The sequence below is a fragment of the Lissotriton helveticus genome, chromosome 1_1, assembly GCF_964261635.1.
Source record: "Lissotriton helveticus chromosome 1_1, aLisHel1.1, whole genome shotgun sequence".
NCBI lineage: Eukaryota > Metazoa > Chordata > Amphibia > Caudata > Salamandridae > Lissotriton > Lissotriton helveticus.
The window spans coordinates 333625186-333648155 of NC_136057.1; the positions used below are offsets into that span (position 1 = coordinate 333625186).

General features: G+C 47.9%; 1 protein-coding gene across 14 annotated transcripts in view; it reads left to right on the forward strand.

Annotated features, from left to right (window-relative positions):
- Positions 1-22970, forward strand: part of LOC144804990 (V-type proton ATPase 116 kDa subunit a 4-like) — a 6844636-nt gene that overhangs the window by 5084319 nt on the left and 1737347 nt on the right. The gene's annotated exons all lie outside the window — the stretch shown is intronic.

The following is a 22970-nucleotide window of genomic DNA, read 5'->3' on the forward strand; positions in this document are numbered from 1 at the left end:
CCCTGCCACACTTATGGCGGCCAAAAGCGGTACAAAAGGGGGTGGTGATGGACGGAGCATCTGAACCAATCAAACACTCACACCCAGTCAAAAGATCTGGGTTTAATCCATCACCGTTCTTTAGCCCACTCTGCCACCCCAGTTCAGACATGGCTATATGCAAATCAGTCTGACCCTGTGCCTCATGGGAACAATCCAGCCCGAACTGCCAAGCCATTCCTTCCCTGGACCGGATACAAGCTTCCGAGGACCGTTTTCTGGCATTACAGCCGTCTTCAGCCCGGCTTGCTTGAATCCAGTGGCAAAGGGAGCAAGGGACTCACGTCTGAGTATACCCTGCCACACTTATGGCGGCCAAAAGCGGTACAAAAGGGGGTGGTGATGGATGGAGCATCTGAACCAATCAAACACTCACACCCAGTCAAAAGATCTGGGATTAATCCATCACCGTTCTTTAGCCCACTCTGCCACCCCAGTTCAGACATGGCTATATGCAAATCAGTCTGACCCTGTGCCTCATGGGAACAGTCCAGCCCGAACTGCCAAGCCATGCCTTCCCTGGACCGGATACAAGCTTCCGAGGACCGGTTTCTGGCATTACAGCAGTCTTCAGCCCGGCTTGCTTGAATCCAGTGGCAAAGGGAGCAAGGGACTCACGTCTGAGTATACCCTGCCACACTTATGGCGGCCAAAAGCGGTACAAAAGGGGGTGGTGATGGACGGAGCATCTGAACCAATCAAACACTCACACCCAGTCAAAAGATCTGGGTTTAATCCATCACCGTTCTTTAGCCCACTCTGCCACCCCAGTTCAGACATGGCTATATGCAAATCAGTCTGACCCTGTGCCTCATGGGAACAGTCCAGCCCGAACTGCCAAGCCATGCCTTCCCTGGACCGGATACAAGCTTCCGAGGACCGGTTTCTGGCATTACAGCAGTCTTCAGCCCGGCTTGCTTGAATCCAGTGGCAAAGGGAGCAAGGGACTCACGTCTGAGTATACCCTGCCACACTTATGGCGGCCAAAAGCGGTACAAAAGGGGGTGGTGATGGACGGAGCATCTGAACCAATCAAACACTCACACCCAGTCAAAAGATCTGGGTTTAATCCATCACCGTTCTTTAGCCCACTCTGCCACCCCAGTTCAGACATGGCTATATGCAAATCAGTCTGACCCTGTGCCTCATGGGAACAGTCCAGCCCGAACTGCCAAGCCATGCCTTCCCTGGACCGGATACAAGATTCCGAGGGCCGGTTTCTGGCATTACAGCCGTCTTCAGCCCGGCTTGCTTGAATCCAGTGGCAAAGGGAGCAAGGGACTCACGTCTGAGTATACCCTGCCACACTTATGGCGGCCAAAAGCGGTACAAAAGGGGGTGGTGATGGACGGAGCATCTGAACCAATCAAACACTCACACCCAGTCAAAAGATCTGGGTTTAATCCATCACCGTTCTTTAGCTAACTCTGCCACCCCAGTTCAGACATGGCTATATGCAAATCAGTCTGACCCTGTGCCTCATGGGAATAGTCCAGCCCGAACTGCCAAGCCATGCCTTCCCTGGACCGGATACAAGCTTCCGAGGACCGTTTTCTGGCATTACAGCCGTCTTCAGCCCGGCTTGCTTGAATCCAGTGGCAAAGGGAGCAAGGGACTCACGTCTGAGTATACCCTGCCACACTTATGGCGGCCAAAAGTGGTACAAAGGGGGCAGGGTATGCTCAGACGTGAGTCCCTTGCTCACTTTGCCACTGGATTCAAGCAAGCCGGGCTGAAGACGGCTGGAATGCCAGAAACCGGTCCTCGGAAGCTTGTTATGAGTGCATGGGTGACGGTTTTTCTGCATTCTGGGGGTATCCATTTGAAAGTCTTGTGGAGGATCCGAAGGCATTTGAAACTGGTGGAGGCGATGGAGTTGATCTGGCAGGTCATGGTGAGGGAAGAGTCTAGGATGATGCCGAGGTTCCGGGCATGGTCTGTCGGTGTGGGCGGGCTCCCGAGGGCGGAGGGCCACCAGCTGTTGTCCCAGGAGGAGGTGGAGGGTCCGAGGATGTGGACCTCATTCTTCTCTGAGTTGAGCTTCAGGCAACTGTTTTTCATCCAGTCGGCGACGTCCTTCATATCTTCCTGGAAACAAAGCCTGAGTTTGATGTCGTCGGGGTTCTTCGCGAGGGAGAGGATGAGCTAGGTGTCGTCTGTGTAAGATACGTTGCTGTGCCCTTGCTGTCTGACGATGGCGGCAAGGGGGGCCATGTAGATGTTGAAGAGCGTGGGGCTTAGTGATGATCCTTGAGGTAGTCCGCAGGTGATCTCAGTGGGTTCGGAGAGGAAAGAAGGGAATCTGATCCTTTGGGTTCTGCCGGAGAGATAGGAGCGGATCCAGGCGAGGGCGTTTTTTTTCGGATCCCAGCGTCGCAGAGTCTGGCAGCAGGAGTGCGATGTGAGACGATGTCAAAAGCTGCAGAGAGATCTAGTAGGATGAGGGACGCGTTGTGTCACTGGTCGAGTAGCATGCGTATGTCATTGGTGGCGGCGAGGAGGGCAGTCTCTGTGCTATGGTTGCTGCGGAACCCAGACTGGGAGGCATCTAGGATGGAGTTCTCTTCAATGAAGGCCATCAGCTTGGTGTTTACGAGTCTCTCAATGACTTTCGCTGCAAAGGGGAGGAGAGAGATGGACCGGTAGTTCTTCAGGCCTGTCGGGTCGGCCATGGGCTTCTTGAGGAGGGGTTTGACTTCTACCCACTTCCATTTGTCTGGGAAGATGCCGGATTCGAAGGAGGCATGGATGGTCCATACTGGTTTGGGTGTGATGGCGGCAGCGGCTCTCTAGTAGATGTGTGGAAGGCTTGTTGCAGAGTTCCTGGGATGGTGTGATGTCCGTGGCTCCGCAGGGGGTTTGGTGACTACCACTCCTGGATAGAGAACAGGCGGATGCGTTGGGTTGGGATATCGAACTCGGAGAAGTGAGGGGAGCTATTAAACATATGGCTAGGAACAAGACACCGGGGACAGATGGGCTACCAATTGAATTTTATTCTGCATACACTGAGCAGTTGGCCCCTAGATTGATAACATTATATAATGATACAAAAAGGTAGGACAGCTCCCCGCAACGAATCGGGAGGCTGTTATTAGCCCACTGCTAAAACCTGGGAAACCGTCTTGGGACAGATCCGCATATCGCCCACTTTCTATGCTTAATATGGATTACAAGATCCTGAGCTGTAACTTAGCAACCTGTCTCCTTTCCTATATGACAACACGAGTGCACCTATCCGTGTTCATCCCGACCTGGAATACGGCTATTAATCTTCAACGTCTATTGCTGATCCTGGAGACTGATTCCTATTCGAAGGACATGGCAACTGTCTTTACAGTGGACATCGAAAAAGCATTTGATAGTCTTGAGTGGTCTTATTTGTCCCAGGTATTGCATACATTTGGACTTGGGGATACATTTATAGAGTGGACGGCCCTAATATACAAAACCTCCACGGCGAGGGTTAAAACGGGTAGGCTGATATCTGACACCTGTGAAATAGGCCATAGAAGGAGACAAGGATGCCCACTGTCCCCCTTCCTGTTTGCCTTGGTTGTAGAGCAACTAGCGGCTAAGGGCAGGACAGGACAACATTATCAAGACCTTCATGTACACGTACCTGTCTATCTCCCCATTAAGGGCACAGTTAAAATCCTCTGCAACTATCAATTCTTTGTCTGGATCCAGATCCAACTGTCCCAGGACCCGACTTAAAAACTCCCCATCGTTACTATTCGGGGCATATACATTCACCACGCACATGCAGTGGCCATCCAGCGTCCCCACCACAATCATGTATCTCCCTTCTGGATCTTGTCTAACATATATAGCTTTGAAGGGCACTCCCGGTGCCACCCAAATAAGCGCTCCCCTAGCAAACCCCGAATAGGAGGTCATGAAAAACTGGCCCCTCCAACATCGCTGGACAAACTTAAGGCAGTCTCACCATAAATGTGTCTCCTGAAGTAGAGCGATACTGATCCCATATCGTCTGAGGTAAGTTGCCACCCGTATACTTTTGACCACATTATTAAGCCCCCGGACATTCCACGTTACAAATATTTCTGCGTGTCACCTGTCATAGGGTATTCTCCGTTGGCTCGGCAGCCCCCAACTTCTGCCTGCAGGGCCAACAACCAAGAGATATGGTGTCCCAGTGCTTAGCAATCCCACCCGACCTCTAGTAGCACAGCATAGACCAGACCCGGCAGTAAACCAAAGAAAACCCCAACAGTGCAAACCGCTCACCCCAACTCCCCCCACCCCCAGGCAGTAGTACTTTAGTCCCTTAACCCAACCCTGGACTGTGGACTCAGAACCCCGCTCCAGCGCTCCGCCCTCCCCCAAACTACCCTCCCCAACTTAAAGTAACCACTATAAGATATACAACGTTCTCAGATCCAGTCACCCTACCAGTCTCGGATAGTCAGCATAACTGCCTACCAACCAAAAGTCTAGCCAGTCCGCCACCGCACACCACAGCTGGCACATCGAAAGGGTTCAGTGGCGGAAAAGTGACCCCCCATTCAGAGCACTTCATCCCCTTCTCCCTTCAGTACCTCCGGGCCCGGGGCCTCCAAATAGTAGCTCCATAGTGAAGCTAAGTGTCAGTCGGGCCCAGCCTGTACTTACAGTTACCATGTCTCAGAACCCCAGGGTCATAAGCCGATGACCGCCTCACAAGTGTATTTCAGGAACCCCCCGCCCCCAGGCCGGCAGTGTCCTCCAGGTCAGACTGCGTTTCCTGTACAAAACATAAGGGCGAGAACTGGTTCAGCGTCGGGAATGCATCCAATTCAGTGAGAAGGGTTCCATCTGGGCCCACCCTGATGCGTCCGCTATCAGACAGATCTCGTGCCTCAGGTCTCTGCTCTCCTGTACAGTGCTGAGGATTACGTTGTCAACCACTCCTCCTCCTCTGCTCCTGCCACCCTGGCTCTGGTCTCGGCCATGAAGTCCCATTGCTTCCAGCCAATCTGTTACCGCTGCAGGATTACCAAAGAAGTGGATCTTGTTGCCATATGTGGAAAAGTAAATTTTGCCATGTTATATGTGCCTACGTGTTCCCCATCTTATGTTATATGTGCATGATCGATATGCATGTATTCCCCTCTGATCGATTAAAGACGCAATTACAGTTGTGTCCATCTCTAGTATGCCAGTTTCCAGTCATCATGAAAACAACGAATATCAGGCCTATGTAAACCTACGTTGCCATATTTCACAGTGTGCACGTTAATTCATTGAATTGTCCCCGTTTCTAGGCCTCAAAAGGGCCCGGATTCAGATTCAGCTCCAGTCTTCTGAACCCTCTCCGAGGAGCGATACAGCCCCCACCTGCATCCCTGACCCTTAGCTTACTTCATGCCTCGCAGTGCCCGGCCCGGCCTGGCTCTGCCTCCCAGTCTGCCAAGAGTATGTTATGCTTCCAGTTATCAGTCCAGCCCTCCTTCTCTGCATTCCTAAGCTACTGAATCGCATCAATAGTTTCCGTCATGGTCTAGCCTTTCTGTCTCCATGTAAGAGAAATACTGTATTAATATTCATAGAATATTCCTCGCACACACGATACATGTAGAATTATGCACGCATCAGTCCTAATGTCTAATAGCCTTTGCCCTGATAACTTTTGGATTCTATCAATATGTACTCTAAACACCAGATACCAGATATGCCTTGGGTACATGTCGCTCTGACACTCCAGACTTTAGTCTCCTCTTCTAGCGCAGAAGTCATAGCCCCCAGTTCTCCCTGGTAACACGTCATTGCCCGTTTGCGTGCACCACTAGGTTAGAGGTCCCAGCTGCTCAGGTAGCCCCCTCCATGTTTCCGCCTCATTTATGACACTTCTGTTACGTTTACATCACATGTCTATGTCTACGCCCTGTACACGCCTTCTTGTTACATCATTTTGCCCTTATCTTTCGCGACTGCTACGAGTCACACCTACTGCTACGCCTACTGTATTGAATGTAATGCAATTGTTTTGATATATATATATTGTGCACTGTTACAAAAAGTTACCCATTACCGCCTGATCCCCAGTTTCCCTTGTCCCTTCCCGTGCAGCTGCCGTCCCGTGCTTCCAGGCTGTTCTGTCCTTTTCTCTTATGCCTGATTAAAGCCTGAAGACTCAAGATACCTCGAATCCTGACTCTTATTTATTGAGCTACCTGTTTTATTGCTTATACTGAAAAATAGTACCGGTAATTAATTATTTATTTACCACATAATGGCGCCCGAATAGGTACTTGCCCTTTCCCCACGCGCCGGAGAAGCCACGCAGGCCCCCTGATCCTCTGCAGCCGTGACGGAACCATACCGTGCACGTGCAGATATTTCTGCTTCAAGTATCCCTCAGGCCCACGGAGGAGACGGAGGTTGCGGTCCAGCATCCAGACGAGGCGGTGAGGAACGCGGCGAGTCCCGACCAGAGCCCAAGCCGAGAGTCCAAGGTCCGAGGTATCCGGAGGCCCACCTGTAACTGAAGTCCGAAGTTCGTAGTCCGTCGTCGTAGCAGTCCAGTCCAGTCCGAGGCCTTCCGTTCTTGCTGCCCGGTGAGTACCGTTGCTGGGATAGTATCTAGACAGGGTCAATTAATTTGTCTCTGGTCCGTGGGTTTGGGTACACAGATCCAACACGAAGTGTCCACCTAGGTGGATGCGGGTCCTGACGTGTCTCTTTATGGGACCGTTAAGTTCGTGCTGTTTTAGCAGTGCATCTAGTCATTCCAGTAAGTTCTGTTCTCAAGAAATTCAAGTGTTCTGTCCGAACCGTTATTTTAAATGTTATTTCATGTGTCTTCAATGTCGTGGTATGAGTGATTTGTTTTTCCAGTTATTATTGTGTTTACCGTGTATTGTATTGTGTCCAGACTTCAGCCTAAACTATGCCTCTATTCTCGAAGTTACGTCAGTTAAAAACCAGAAAGGGATTGTTAGAGGAAGCAGTTCCTGTCCCGCCGAGGGACAGTCCAGGTCATTTTATGTATCATAAGCATGGATTAAGTGCCATATTATATCTAGACTTATGGGTGGAGTACACCAAGGAATTAGAAGAGAAATATAGATGGCCTGTATCAGGTACGTGGGATGCCGAGTGCATCATGCGAGTAGAAGAAGCATTATGGAAAAAGAAATCCAGACAGTCCCAGAAAGATGCCATCGAGTTATGGCGCAAAGAATCTCACAGAAGAACGGAAAAAGAAATCAGAAAGACAGAATTAAGTAGGGAATCCTCCGAAAGAGCCCAAGAAAGGGAATTAATCGAAGTAGGTGAACGAGTTAAAGCCGAACAGTCAGACAGACAGAGAAATGCCCTTATTAAGGGTATGTATCCTCTTCTTGCCGAGGGCTTGCCGAAAGCAACCCCGGAAGCACCATGTAATTTTCCGCCGCCATTAGTCCCGATTAAGCTACGTCACAAACCGACCGCAGCTGATATTTTTCTCTCGTCCTATTTGGACGACACAGTCCCAGAATATGCAAATCCTGTTCCGCCAGCTCCCGTAAATAATGTAATTCCTGCTCCTCCAGCCACCGGGGCACCCGTTACAGCACCTGTTACGGTACCCCCGGTCCAGCCTACAGTACAAGTACCAGCTACATCAGTCACTCACCCAGCACGTACAGTACCCGCCGACGCTTCTAGTCTAGGGGCCACGGGGGGAAGTCCTCCTGGAACCCCGCCTCAACCCAGACGTATCACGCTACTCGAGCTACATGCACGAGCGTTACAGCGTTCGCCCAAACTTCAGTCAGTCGCCGATATCAAGCGAGCCCTTACCGAATGCCGTTATGATCCAGTCCCAGGCGATGATGATATGGTCCTATATTCATTACGTGTAAGACGGGTGACCGAATATTTGGACACCCTACCGAATATGAAAGGTTATCTAGACAGAATATATCGTTTCATCCGTACAGGAGCAGATCCAGGAAGTATTGGCGAGGCCATGGCTCAAAGAAAAGTCGAGATTCAACTCATGCTTTTAAAATTTTTAATTGTTTGATACGAGAACAAGATTATCCGGATAAAGATCCGGAAGAAATGAAAGTCCTGACCAGGTGGAGTGACCACATAGCCGAGGGAAGACACAAGACACAGAACTGTATAGAGAGTATGTACAAGAAAATCCGTAGGGAAATAATAAAGATACACGAGAAACGAGAAGCAGCACGAGTAACCGAGAAAGAAGACAACTCTTCTACTGAAGAGGTAGACGACGAGAATCCCTCCAGAATAGCGTATGTAGGTAGTACTAGACTTCCCGACCGACATTCATGCCTAGATCACAAGAAAGTTTTCCCTCCTCCAGCACCAGAACAAGGTTCTCTTGAGCAAGTATTTCAAGCTACCGATCACATTCTGAAATCACGAATCGGTTATAGTGAACTGAGTACAATGCATGAACAAGAACTAGCTCGATCAGCAGTCCGATGGACTACTGATTCTACCACTTTTCCAGATGAAATAGTGGCACAAATGTTTCTGAAACTGCCCCCAGCCGAGCAGCGACTGGTGGGTATGTATATGATCCAGCACCTCATTACATTGTATGAGGGACAGCATTCTGATCCAGGTCCGTTACATGATGTTCTGAACGAGTTACTCCAGTATAGATGGAGAGGTCTAGGTACTGATTTAATTAGTATCATTCTAGAACAGCGCCACAAATATCGAACGTTTCTGAATCCGCATTTTGTTTATGTCTCACCTCCAGAAAGTAAATCATTTTACATAGATAGACAGCATCCGTTACGAGAAGTACACCCAGTTAGGACAACGGGTGGTGATCTAGAACGAGTATTTGTTTACACCCCTATCACAAAGATGGAACTCTTAGAGATGAAAAAGTTAATTCCCTGTCACGACAAAGATCCAGCAGGGTTCCACCGAGAATTAAAAGACATGCTCCGTATGGGAGAATACACGTATCCTGATATTATTAAAATGTTAAAGGTCCTGTTGCCCGCAGGGGTATATGAAAAACTCAATGAAAAAGAATGGGAGGTGGGAGAGAAAAAGATAGATTGGACAGCTCTAGAAGCTGAAGACAATTCACGAGTACCAGGTACCGGTCTTGGGGGTAAAGTTAAAGAATTGCCCGAGTTATTGATCCAGGTTTTGCCAAGATTACTAGCCACGAAAAAGGAAGATTGGGATGCAATCTCAGCTTGTAAACAGAAACAGGAGGAAGACACTAGTGATTTTTATTCTAGATTTGAAAAATGTTTTATTATTAATAGTGGTCTGAAAACGAGTAGTGAATCGTACCCTCATCTTTTTGTTACCAAACTAGTCGAGAATTCAAGTCCACAAGTTAAAAATCGAGTTTTGAAAGTCGAAAGTAGTTGGCAAGCTAATACTCCGTCACAAATGCTCCAGATGCTCCAGTATCACCAGAATAGAATCAGGGAAGAGCAAGAACACGAAATTAGACGTATGAAAGACACGAAAATGAAAGTATTAGTTGCACAATCTGTTCCACAAGACAGTCAGAAGAGGGGTCCGAATCAAGCCAGTCATCCTGCAGCTCCCGTTAAAGGGACCTGCAATTACTGTAAACAGTTAGGTCATTTTATAAACGAGTGTGCAGTTCTGAAACACAACATAGCTACTGGTAAGACTAAAGAAAGACCACGTCCGCCTAGACAAGAACAAGTTTCACAGACTTCTCAGTCACCCCAGAATGCACAACAGACAGTTCCAGCATCGCAGCCTATCGCTGCAACACAGCATGTTACACAGCAGATGTACCAGTATGCACAGACAGAATATCCAGATTATCAGCCATATTCATGAAACAGCCTAGAGAGGGAGGTAGGCTTGCCTCTCATCGAGATACCTGTAGATCAAGAGGGTCCCTATGTACACAGTCAAGTATTAGGGAAAGACAGAAAGTTTTTGATTGATACAGGGGCAAGTAGGACTACTATCAGTCATGACGAGGTTCCAGGGGCTCCGCTCTCAGGCTCTAAAAATGTCTCCCTTGGATTTTCAGGAAAGCCGATTGTTAATGAAATTTCGAAACCAGTTTCTCTAGAAGTTGGTCCATTGTCCCGAACTACTGATTTGTTACTCACGAAATCATGTCCAGAAAATTTGTTAGGCATTAAGACATTAAAAGAATTAGGTGCAGTAATTTGTTGCTCCCCAGAAGGGGTCCGATTGTTCCTGAGAGACTTTAAAGGTCATTATGTATTACGTGATTTTGATCCAAGATTATTGAATGTACCACAGCATTTATGGGCGCAAGGTCCAACTGATGTAGGTTGTATGCATATCACACCCCATCGTGTGACTCTCAAGCAAGGTATAGTTTTGCCACGAATCAGACAGTACAGATTGCCACCTGAGGCTGTAGCAGCCTTATCCAAAATTATTGACAAGCTCATTGCTCAAGGAGTGGTTGTAGAAACTGACTCCAATGTATGTAATTCTCCTATCATTCCGGTCTTGAAACGTACTGATCCAAATGCACCTCCAGTATATCGATTAGTGATTGACCTTCGAGAGCTTAATAAATGTATCATACCCCAGTATCCAGTAGTCCCAGATATTTCATCCCTATTGACAGCCATTGATTCTGAAGCTACATTTTTCACAGTTATCGATCTCAAGAACGCATTTTTCAGTGTCCCCATTCATCCAGACAGCCAGTACCTTTTCGGTTTTTGTTTAAATGGAAGGAGCTATAAATTCACACGAGCTCCTCAAGGTTTCACAGAAAGTCCCAGTATTTACAGTCAAGCACTTAAGAGACAACTAGACAATATTCACATGCCATCTGACACTGCCCTGCTCCAGTATGTCGATGATCTACTGATCACGGCCCGTTCTGAACGTGACTGCGAGCGAGCGTCACTTACAGTTCTGTATTTTCTGGCCGAGCAGGGGCACAAGGTGTCCCCTTCCAAATTACAATTCTGTGTCCAGCAAGTGGTATACTTAGGACACTTACTGTCCAAGTGGGGTAGGCAGTTGACACCAGACCGTATCCAGTTAATAGCGAGTCTTCCACAGCCCAAGACACAGAAGGAGGTACGAGCTTTTATCGGCCTCACTTCTTACTGCAGACAATGGATTCCTCAGTATGCATTTCTAGCCAAGCCACTGATACAGTTAACGACACAGGAGGCAGCCGTATCGACTGTCCTCCCTTGGACCCAGGAACATACACTTGTATTCAATGAATTAAAGAAAGCCTTATGTCAAGCACCTGTTCTAGCGACACCCAACTACAGTAAGCCTTTTACACTTTTTGTTACAGAACGTGATGGTACTGCATTATCTGTTCTCACACAAGATTAAGCAGGACAGTACAAGCCCTGTGCTTATTTTTCGAGCACATTAGATCCAGTAGCCCAGGCTCTGCCTGCGTGCCTCAAGTCAGTTGCAGCCACAGCTCTAGCAATCAGACAAAGTGATTCCATAGTGTTAGGACATTCCCTGACAGTACAAGTTCCACACTCCGTGGAAGTTCTTTTAAACCGAACCCAGACTCAACACTTGACCATTGCACGTTTAACAGGTTATGAACTGACACTGTTCCAGCCACACATAGAAATCAGACGCTGCAACATTCTAAATCCAGCCACACTGTTACCGTCAGTTACTTCAAATCCGGCCACACATGACTGTGTGGAAGTTGTCAACACTATGACAAAGCCAAGACAAGACCTGACAGACATTGCATTACCTAACCCCGACCTGACACTTTATGTGGATGGTTCATGTATGAGAACAAGTACAGGAGAACTAGTAGCCGCGTATGCAGTGACTACTGAAACCGAAGTTATAGAAACACATCGTATTGACACCCTGTCTGCTCAAGCAGCAGAGCTAGTCGCTCTGACCCAAGCCTGCATACGTGCCAAGAACCTGAAAGTAAACATATATACAGATTCACGTTACGCATTCGGAGTCGTACACGACTTTGGAGTGCTCTGGCAGGAGAGAGGTTTCATGACTTCTCATGGAACCAAGATTCAGCATGGTCTCCTCATTCAAGCTCTGTTAGATGCAATACATTTACCGACAGCTATCGCTATCATGAAGTGCAAGGCACATACGAAAGTTACTGACATCATTTCCCAAGGTAACGATCTAGCAGATCGAACAGCCAAGCTTACAGCTCAGGCTTCAGACATTCTAGTTAACACGACACAGACACTCACTCCAGATCCGACTACTTGTATGACAGTTAAGGACCCAACACAAGATGTCATAGACATACAGTTACATGCTACTCCCGAAGAAATCAAGAAATGGTCCGAACAAGGAGGGGTCCAGACAGATCAAGGGTGGTTGACGAAGGGAAAAGCCACATGGTTTCTCCCCGACTCTATGGTTCAAGTCATTATTAATACCGCACATAGTCCAGCACATCTAGGAGAAAAAGCTATGTTAGACAGTATCCAGAACCTTTGGTTCAACAAGCACTTACGAGCTGCAGCCAAGCAGAAAGTCCGTACCTTTATGATATGTTGTCAGTTCAATCCAGGTAAAAGTGTCCCGGTGGAACAAGGTGGATTCCAACCCCCTGACCACCCTTTTGAAGTCCTCCAGATGGATTATATTCAGATGGAGCGATGTCGAGGTTTTAAGTATGTCCTCGTAGTTGTATGCGCTTTGTCCAGGTGGACAGAAGCATATCCAGTTCCAGATTACACAGCCGCGACCACTGCCAGGCAGTTGGTTCGTGAATTCTTTCCCCGCTATGGACTCCCTAGGGTCGTGTATTCAGATAACGGCCAGCCATTCTCATCTGAGCTCATGAAACATGTTTCCCTTCTGTTAGGGTACCAGTGGAAGTTCCATTGTGTGCGCCATCCTGAAGCAGCCGGTCTCGTAGAGAGACATAATCAGACTCTGAAAATCCGCATTGCTAAAATTTGTAGAGAAAAAGGTGTAGACTGGCTAGTTGCCCTGCCAGTTGCTTTATTTTTTATGAGGATGGTTGCACATTCCAGATCAGGTCTGTCCCCGTATGAGGTCGTATTCGGCCGCCCCCCAAACATGTGGGGTACACCTAGACCCCGCAGTATTACCGATGTTTCCAGTAATATGCTGACAGATTACCTAGCTTCCTTGATGTCTGCCCTACACTCTTGTCGTTCACAGGTTGCCGCCGCATTTCCAGACAACACCGAGGTGAAACCGCATGAAGTCATTCCAGGCGACCTGGTGTTGGTGCGGAATTTTGATCGTTCAAGTCCGCTGGAGCCCCGCTGGAAGGAGCCCCGCCTCGTTTTACTAACAACAAGGACCGCAGTAAAGCTCGAGGGGAGAAAAGGATGGGTCCACCTGACCCACATAAAGAAATTCCATGGACTACCAGAAAAGACTTTTGCTTAAGACTGCCTCATTCCAAAAGACTGCCTAAAAACAGACTCTGAACTTGACTCTGAACTCAAAATTCCCTTGTTAGAGAAAACTCCGCAACAGGAGTATAAACAGAAACTCCGGTCTAGTAAAATAAGTCAGCCAGTTTAATTGTCTAAGTCCCTCTCGGGTGAAACGGTTAGACAGGTCCCTGACATGTATGAGATAGACCCCCATAGTGAGAGAGTTAGTCAAAACTCTATAAGATGTATCATTGTTCTAAGTTTTTTATTATTTTTGAGTCTTATGGTTACCTGCACAAGTTATGCTTTACATTTATGTTTTCCAGTTTCACATGTACATATGTTTTCTAACACTACAGTAGAGCACACATTTAGTGATCTGCCTCCTCACGAGCTATCCTATCGTCTTGCTATGCGAAATAATACATTCATCCGGATGTTGCATTATTCACACCAGACCAGCAATGCCACTAATTGTTGGGTGTGTGGTCGACTCCCCCCTTTCCAGACTCCGAAGGGAGTTCTGCCACTCTTTCCTTATCCGTTTTCACATAATGGTTCGTGTGGAGCATGGTCCACGTTAACATCATCCTCAAATGATATGTCCCTTCTGAATAGAACATGTTTTCCAGACAAGCAAGGTCTCTCCCATAGAACAGGGTTAGATCTAGAAAATGAAGTATATGATTTAGGTAATTATTCTTCGAATTTCATGGTCCTGAATGTTCAGTCTTATACTACTCCAGATTTACCTGCCATTTCAGTACTACCAGTCAAAGGCGAATTATGTGTCAGAAAGAATGGTTCCGCACATGTGGGACATAGTGATTGTACTACTACTATCGAGTATAGTGACAGTGGGAAATCTATTTTCAAAGCCTCACGTCATTCTTATTTTGTTTGTGGTCAGACCGCATATGTTCGTCTGCCCCTCGATTGGGATGGAACATGTTATATTGCCTTCCTACTGCCACCAGTTTTTCTAGCCCCATCTGATTATCACAGAAACACACATCTAGTACACGTCAGACATAGAAGGGAGATCGAGTCCCCAATTGTCGATCAAACTGAAACTACTCTAGAACAATATCAAGACTTCAATAAAGGTTTCTTCTTCTTTATAGGACCTATCCAGAATAGTAAGCTAATACGTAGGTTAACCAGAACCCTTGAAGCAGTAGTGAATGAGACTACTTCTGCTCTAGGTAACTTAACTGAAGAGCAATCTGCTATGAGATTTGTCGTGCTCCAAAATCGTCTCGTTCTTGACGTCATATTGGCCGATAGAGAAGGAGCATGTAGAGTCATCGGATCTAGTTGCTGCATTTTCATTCCTAATAACGCGCCGTCTGTTTATTCAGCTATAACCAGACTTCATAAAATTGCCCATCAGTTACACCAGAATCCAGGCACCTGGACATGGTCCGGTTGGCTCTGGAGTATCATATCTGCTTGGGGATGGAAAGTATTGTCATTCCTAGGTGTAGCAGTAATGATCATATTCAGCTGCTGCCTCTGTATACAATGTGGCCCTGCGATTTGCGGCATGTGTGCTACCTCTTGTATCCCCAGTCCTAAGTCCAGTTCCAAGACAATTCGAGACGAACAAATGATGCTATATGAAATGATAGATGGTATCATGAATATTGATGTTTCCTGATGGAAACGTAGGGCACAAGGAGGGAATGTGGAAAAGTAAATTTTGCCATGTTATATGTGCCTACGTGTTCCCCATCTTATGTTATATGTGCATGATCGATATGCATGTATTCCCCTCTGATCGATTAAAGACGCAATTACAGTTGTGTCCATCTCTAGTATGCCAGTTTCCAGTCATCATGAAAACAACGAATATCAGGCCTATGTAAACCTACGTTGCCATATTTCACAGTGTGCACGTTAATTCATTGAATTGTCCCCGTTTCTAGGCCTCAAAAGGGCCCGGATTCAGATTCAGCTCCAGTCTTCTGAACCCTCTCCGAGGAGCGATACAGCCCCCACCTGCATCCCTGACCCTTAGCTTACTTCATGCCTCGCAGTGCCCGGCCCGGCCTGGCTCTGCCTCCCAGTCTGCCAAGAGTATGTTATGCTTCCAGTTATCAGTCCAGCCCTCCTTCTCTGCATTCCTAAGCTACTGAATCGCATCAATAGTTTCCGTCATGGTCTAGCCTTTCTGTCTCCATGTAAGAGAAATACTGTATTAATATTCATAGAATATTCCTCGCACACACGATACATGTAGAATTATGCACGCATCAGTCCTAATGTCTAATAGCCTTTGCCCTGATAACTTTTGGATTCTATCAATATGTACTCTAAACACCAGATACCAGATATGCCTTGGGTACATGTCGCTCTGACACTCCAGACTTTAGTCTCCTCTTCTAGCGCAGAAGTCATAGCCCCCAGTTCTCCCTGGTAACACGTCATTGCCCGTTTGCGTGCACCACTAGGTTAGAGGTCCCAGCTGCTCAGGTAGCCCCCTCCATGTTTCCGCCTCATTTATGACACTTCTGTTACGTTTACATCACATGTCTATGTCTACGCCCTGTACACGCCTTCTTGTTACATCATTTTGCCCTTACCTTTCGCGACTGCTACGAGTCACGCCTACTGCTACGCCTACTGTATTGAATGTAATGCAATTGTTTTGATATATATATATTGTGCACTGTTACAAAAAGTTACCCATTACCGCCTGATCCCCAGTTTCCCTTGTCCCTTCCCGTGCAGCTGCCGTCCCGTGCTTCCAGGCTGTTCTGTCCTTTTCTCTTATGCCTGATTAAAGCCTGAAGACTCAAGATACCTCGAATCCTGACTCTTATTTATTGAGCTACCTGTTTTATTGCTTATACTGAAAAATAGTACCGGTAATTAATTATTTATTTACCACATAAATTGCACTCGAAATCTGTCCGGGAACATCAGACTGTATTTGACACTAAGGTTCCGCAGGCGGTGCTTGATCCCCAAGAAGTTATTTCAAAAATCCTGTACTTTTTTGGTATAATCCGGGTATATGTGAATACTGTGGTTCTAAAACCTCGGCGGACCATGGGTGCGGATATACTGCAGGATTGTGTCCCGGTTCCGAAAGTTAAACATTCTAGCAATCAAAGCTCTAGGTGGGGCCCCCGTTTTCGGTGTCGGCTCGAGGGAGCGGTGGGCCCGTTCCACGGCGAACATCTTTGAGAGCCGAAGGGTAGGAAATGCAGTGCTGATCCAATCCTCCAGGAAGAGGTCTGCCGCTGGCCCCTCCGCTTTTTCCGGAAATCCCAAAAAGCGGAGGTTGTTCCTCCTAGACCTCCCCTCGCATCTTCCAACCTATCCTCTAGTCGGGTTGTTTGTTCCTGTACGGCCAATACCGTCTCCCGGAGCTGTTGGATCTTGGTCTGCAACATATGCAGGTCTCCTTCAGTCGTAGTGACCGGGTCCGCTACTTTCCTTAGATCCAAACGCAAGTGATTGATATCCATGGCCATAACGTCCGTCTTGGACTCCAATGCCACCCGTGATTCACGTATGGCTTCCAGTATGTCAGATTTGTCTTTCGCCGCCGAATCCTGGTGGGTGCCCTGCTCCTGGTCCTTCCTGAGGCGGTCCGCAGCTATATGGCCTGGCACCATTTATTGCATTATTTTGTTCCATTGGGTGTTTCTCATGGTCTATCTCTCCCCATGCCTGGCCCCCACGTCTCAGGGCAACTCCCAGCGGCCCCCTTCAAATGTCTAGTGGTGCAAAGACAGGACTGCCGTGCAACCTGGATTCAAGGATACCCCCTTGGCTTCCTGCGTGGCGGTTGCCTCACTTTCCCAGTAGATGGTCGGGGTTCTCTTCTTGCCCCCTCAGGCTTCTTGTGCGTGCCCATGGCCCCAGTACCAAATTAATACAGGCCCCCGGCCTGTTTAAGTCCCCCACCCCCAGCACTATTAACTTGACTGCCCCAGAGGGGGAACTCCACTGTCCTGCTTCAGGCCCCTGTGCCTCGCCAGCTTCACGACTGCCTCGGCCGCCTGTCTGGGCCCACCGATCTCCACAGGCCTCAAGCACTGGGCTCACGTGACCAGCGTCACCCAGTGCCTGAGCGCCGCCGCCAGATGCTCCACAATCGCCCGTCTCTCGCAGCACCCCATCCGGGCTCAGCTGCGGCGAGGGGGAGGGGGGTCCCCACCACCAGGCTGTCAGCTCACTGAAAAGTGGGGCCGCCCTCTGCTACTCAGCTTTAGCTTGGGGTCGCATATACCGCCAGGATATTTTAGGATTTCGGCCAGTAGGGCAGGAGCAGCGTAAAAATGCGCCTAGCTGGCCATTTTGCTAAGCCATGCCCCAAAAGTACTATTCTTGGTGGTTTTGTACAGCTAAACTGCAGCAGACCCAAACTACAGCTTAAAACGTTGATTGTATGTTACATGCCTGGTGGGAGGGATGAGTGGGGGGTAGCTGGGGGAGATAGAAATGATTTAAGATATGTGACATCACCAAAATGAGTGCCAGTCGCTTGTAGCCCAATGTAGGATTCTTGGGAGGTGTGTGGCGGAGGATAATATTACAAATGATTAATTTATTATAATTTTGTCACCCACAGTAGCGTTCTTGCTTATCCCAATATATGTAAATGTATGTATACAGATACTTGTAAAGCGTACTATCACCTTTCAGGCATCTGGGCGCTGTGTACCGCTGTGGAACCCTTCCTGGCTTTCCCTGTGAGATACCCTCTACTGGGCACCCCCAAGGTGAAGCCAGGCATCCTAGCGTATATCAACATGAACCTTTTCATAGAGTATACTTGTACAGGCCTGCAAAACTCAATACATTTTGTTAAAAAAAATTAGATTGCAGGGACATACTAGCCAGGGCCTGTGCAGACAGTACTAATTAAACTTATCGCCTTAGGTCTAAGGTGTATCCTTTTTACCAGAATAAATTCTCCTTATCTTCAACATATAGCTAAATCAGGTCTGGCTCATGCATCCACCAAAGTGCACTTAGCAGCCTTTGCCTGTTTCAGGAATCTCCCACATCACTATTGCTATAGTCTTCAATGTTGCTTAAACAATTCCTCACAGGCTTATTTAAAACATTTCCACTGGTGAGGACTCCTCCCCTGCTTTGGTAACCAAACACTGTACTTTCACAACTAATGAAGGATCCCTTTGAGCCTATTCCCAAGGCAGATATTATATTTCGTTCTTGGAAGGCAGCTCTCCACCTTGCTTTAACCTTTGCGAGAATGGTCAGTGAGATACAGTCTCTCACCATCCAGGCACCTTTCCTCCAATTCATTGATGATTTGGTTATTCTTCGCTCAAACCCCAAATCCAATGTTTTTTCCCGAAATCTAAAACATCAGCTGAAAGTGCATTACACTCTGTTGGTGTCAAAAGATGCTTAAAATTCAATTTGGAAAAACTAAAAACGTTTGCAAAACCACTCAACTACTTGTAGCACACAGTGTTCCAAGAAAAGACTATTGTCTCTCAATGCAAAGCATCTCGAGATGGATATCCAATTCCATGCAATTCTGTCAACAGAAAGCTGACAGACCATTGTGCACAATGGTACGTGCTCATTGTACAATAATTATGTCTACTTCTATGTCGTTATATTCTGGTGTCTGCCTCCCAGAAATGTACCTGCGGTGACCTGGAAGACACATACTTACGTAGCACTATCACAGTGATATGGCTGTGGGCAGAGCGGCGCTATGACATCTTTTCCAATAAAGGTGAGCCATCCCATGGTTCCCACCATCTGCTTACCTTACACACATTTTGCATTGTATTTCTGTACACCTCTATGATACTCTTTTATTCATACATATATTCCCATTAATAAGTATGTATATGTATACTGTTCTCCCCATTTGATGTAAATACCGATTCGTTATTTACCAAATCGGTAAATGTGCCTCCTACATAGGAAAAGTCTATTACCGGTCGGTAACGGCCGATGTCGGTATTCGCCTTCCTACATCTGACCCTAAGTTACTGACCTGTAACAGCAACTCTCCAGTATTGGAATCTTTCATAGATTCAAATGCAGCCCACCCTCTTCTCCTGGGATAGTTCACCTTTCTCTTTCTCACTCTCAGTGGGTGTTTATATTTATACTCTTGTGCTATGAAATCTGACGGGGTGGGGCTTCTCACATGAGTGTTCTAGAGGGGGAGGGGTGCAACCTGAATGGTTAAGACTTAAGTTTGGTCTCCTTTTTAAAAATGACTATGATAGCTTACTAAACTGAAGGACTGGGAATTATTCAAGCATGTGAATCTATGAAAGATTCCAATACTGGAGAATTACAGTTACAGGTAAGTATCTTAATTTCTTCTTTGTCCAGGCATGGGTTTTGGGCCCCTTTTGTGCTTAGGCAGATGAAACTTGATTCCAACTCTACAGGTCACAACATGCTACGACATGAGGCGTTCTTCCTGTAGAGGGTTTTCATAGCTCACACAAGGCGATGGCACTCTGTCTTATCAGCGATCCCTTCCTTGCATATGGTGATCATTTAGCAGCATTGATAAAGTGACAAGCCTCTTTGTGTCTCTTCACTAGCAAGTACAATGGACCTCTATTTATGGCAGTATTGCACGAGAGCAGCAGTACTTGCTCTCAACAGCGTCCCCTTCCAGACACCAGGGGTTCGTAAAACACACAACGGCTAGCAGCCTAATCGGTGTGGTAGTGTAGTATTCCCCTCGGTCCCCACCAGGCATACAGGAGGCATCACACATTGCATAGGGTTAGATTACCCGATTTGCACACTATTCTCAATGGTCCAGAATCTCACACTCTACCCCCGGGATCTTCTTGGTAGGACCCCCACCGTAACTCGTTTCCTCCATGCGGTCACCTCCTCCTCACAGGGCCCACCGTCTGGGGTTAGGTAGAAGCTGGTGCTCCAGGTGAGTGTTTTTCTGTCTCCTGGGTGTTGTCCACTCACCCAGCATTGGAGACTGGCAGACACTTAGGCATAGATTCATCAACCAAAATTGCGATTGCAATAGTTGCGAAACAGCTATTGCGATCGCAATTTATGTTCCCGCAATTCATGATTGAAAAACCAACCAAATTGCGAATTCGCAAAAAATATTTTGCGAGATCGCAATTAAATTCGCAGAATCAACGTGGAACCCCCTTTGCGATTCTTTAATAGCGATGTTCCGCTGATTCTGCGAAATAATTAGCGAACTCGCAAAATATTCGCAAATCCAATTCATCAAAAATCGCAATTAGCGAAAAAAAACAAAATCGCTATTAGCTAGGCGCTATTTAAGGAGTAGTCAAACCAGGTGGTAACCATAAAGTTCGATTGGAAAATTCAAAATGTAAAAATGGGCGAGGCAAAACAAACACACTTAAGGAGACACAGTAGGAGCATGAGGACATTCACAATGCCAGGTCTATACATCGTGGCAAGGCGGCTGAGGCTCCAGCGTGCAGCCCGGAACCAACGCAGGATTCAGAAGCGCATCTTCCGGCTGCGGATAACACTCCTGGGCCAGACTGATGAGGAGATCTACTCCAAATACAGGCTGAATGGGGCAATGATTAAGAAGCTCATCGATGACCTTGACCCCCTGATGCAGCACCCAACACGGAGGACCAATGCCGTGCCCACCCATGTCCAGGTCCTGTGCTGCCTACACCTCCTGACCTCTGGAAGCTTCCAGGGGATAGTTGCATATGCAGGGGGATCTCCCAGAGTACACTGTCCTGCTGCCTACGGAGTTTCCTGGACGCCATGCTGACCCGGATACACCATTACAAAACCTTCCCAAACAACCAACAGGACTTAAGTCAAACAAAGCTTCAATTCTACAACATTGTGCAATTTCCCCATGTAATTGGATGCATTGACTGTACCCACATCCACATCTGCCCACCCGCTGAGACAGAGTACATGTACCGGAACCGCAAGTCCTACCACTCACTGAACATCCAGATGGTCTGCAATGCAAAGACAATCATCACTGACATAGTGGGGAGCACGCATGATTCCTTCATCTTCCGGCACAGTGGCATACACACCCGCTTGGCCAGGGGTGACTATGGCAAAGGACACCTCGTAGGTAAGTACACATGCCCACATACAGTACGTCGAGACCAAGTAGCTGCGCATAACAGGCACTGACCCTCTACTCCTTTCATTCAGGTGACAGCGCCTACGGCCTCCGTGAGTACCTCCTCACTCCATACCTCAACCCTGCCACACCACAGCAACGGCGTTACAATGCTGCACACATTCGCACTAGAAATTGCATTGAACGGACATTTGGGCTGTTAAAGAGCCAATTCCGCATCCTACATAAGACTGGTGGGGCCCACAAATACCAGCCTGAGGTCTGCTGCCGCATCGTGGCCGTGTGTGCCATACCCCACAATATTGCTACCAAGCGGATGATACCTGTGGAGATCTCTGGCAGTTAGTCGGAGGGGGACAACCGCCCACCTGCACATGTGCATCATGCACGCGGGGAGAATCCTGCAGAAGGACACAGGTGCCGCAACCAAATCACAATGAACTATTTCTAGTGCACCCAAACCCCTCCTTGGGGAGAGGTGTGGCGCCGCGGCCAGGGCGACTGACGCTGGAATCTGGGGACCACGGTTCGATCCCCGGTGCTGGTGGCAGAGTAGCCCAGCACCATGTGACTCTGGGCAATAGCTCGCTTAATCTTCCCGACGGCCCCCAGCGCCTAGAGACCCTTACGGGTGATTGTGCGCTTTACAAATGTGGACTTTACTTTACTCACACAACACTGCACTCATGCATGGCAAATGAAATAATGACATGAGTCGGATTTACGTTTGAAATAAATTCTTATTGGTTTTTGCACAATAATATTTCTTTAAATTATTTTTTCGCAATACATGACAACTGTATTTCCTCGTACAGCCCCATGATAGCGAAGCAGGCATGCTTGTCTTATCAGCATGGCACTGCTGCTAGAGTACATAGAGTCACTGGCGCCTCCGGCCGGATGCACCCAGTCGCCTCTCCACGTTCTCCTTGCCAGTATTGGCCCGTGATGCTGCACTGGGCCTGGTGCTGCGGCGGCATACGGTTACCACCGGCATGGACAGGCTGCTGAGTCTTGATGTGCCCTCACTGGCATCATCCCCCCCTTGCTTGGCCATGGCCACACGCCTGCTGATTCCGTACAGCTGTTGTGACCTGTTCCAAGGCCATGGCGACGTCCTGGCAGCATTGAACCATCTGAATTTGCATCAGCAGGGACCGGTGCGAAAGTTTGGAGGTCGCATTACCAATCAGATGGTTGGATCTGGTGTATGCTGACAGGTGGGCCAGCAGCTGGCGGTGGCAGCGGCGGGTGATGTCCTGCTGTGACACCATGATCTGGCTGTTCTCCCTGACATCAGCCGTCAGCACCTGCACGCTTTCCGTGAGCTGGCTCACATTGAGTGCTGTCTTATAAAGCTGCAGCTGCATGGCTGCCATGTGCCGTGCCTGCTTTTGGTGGCCAGCAAGCATCCGGCGTTCTATGCCCAGCCCAGGATCTCGGACATGTTCCCCCCTGCCAGCGCGTGTTGACACATTGCGCTACTGCCT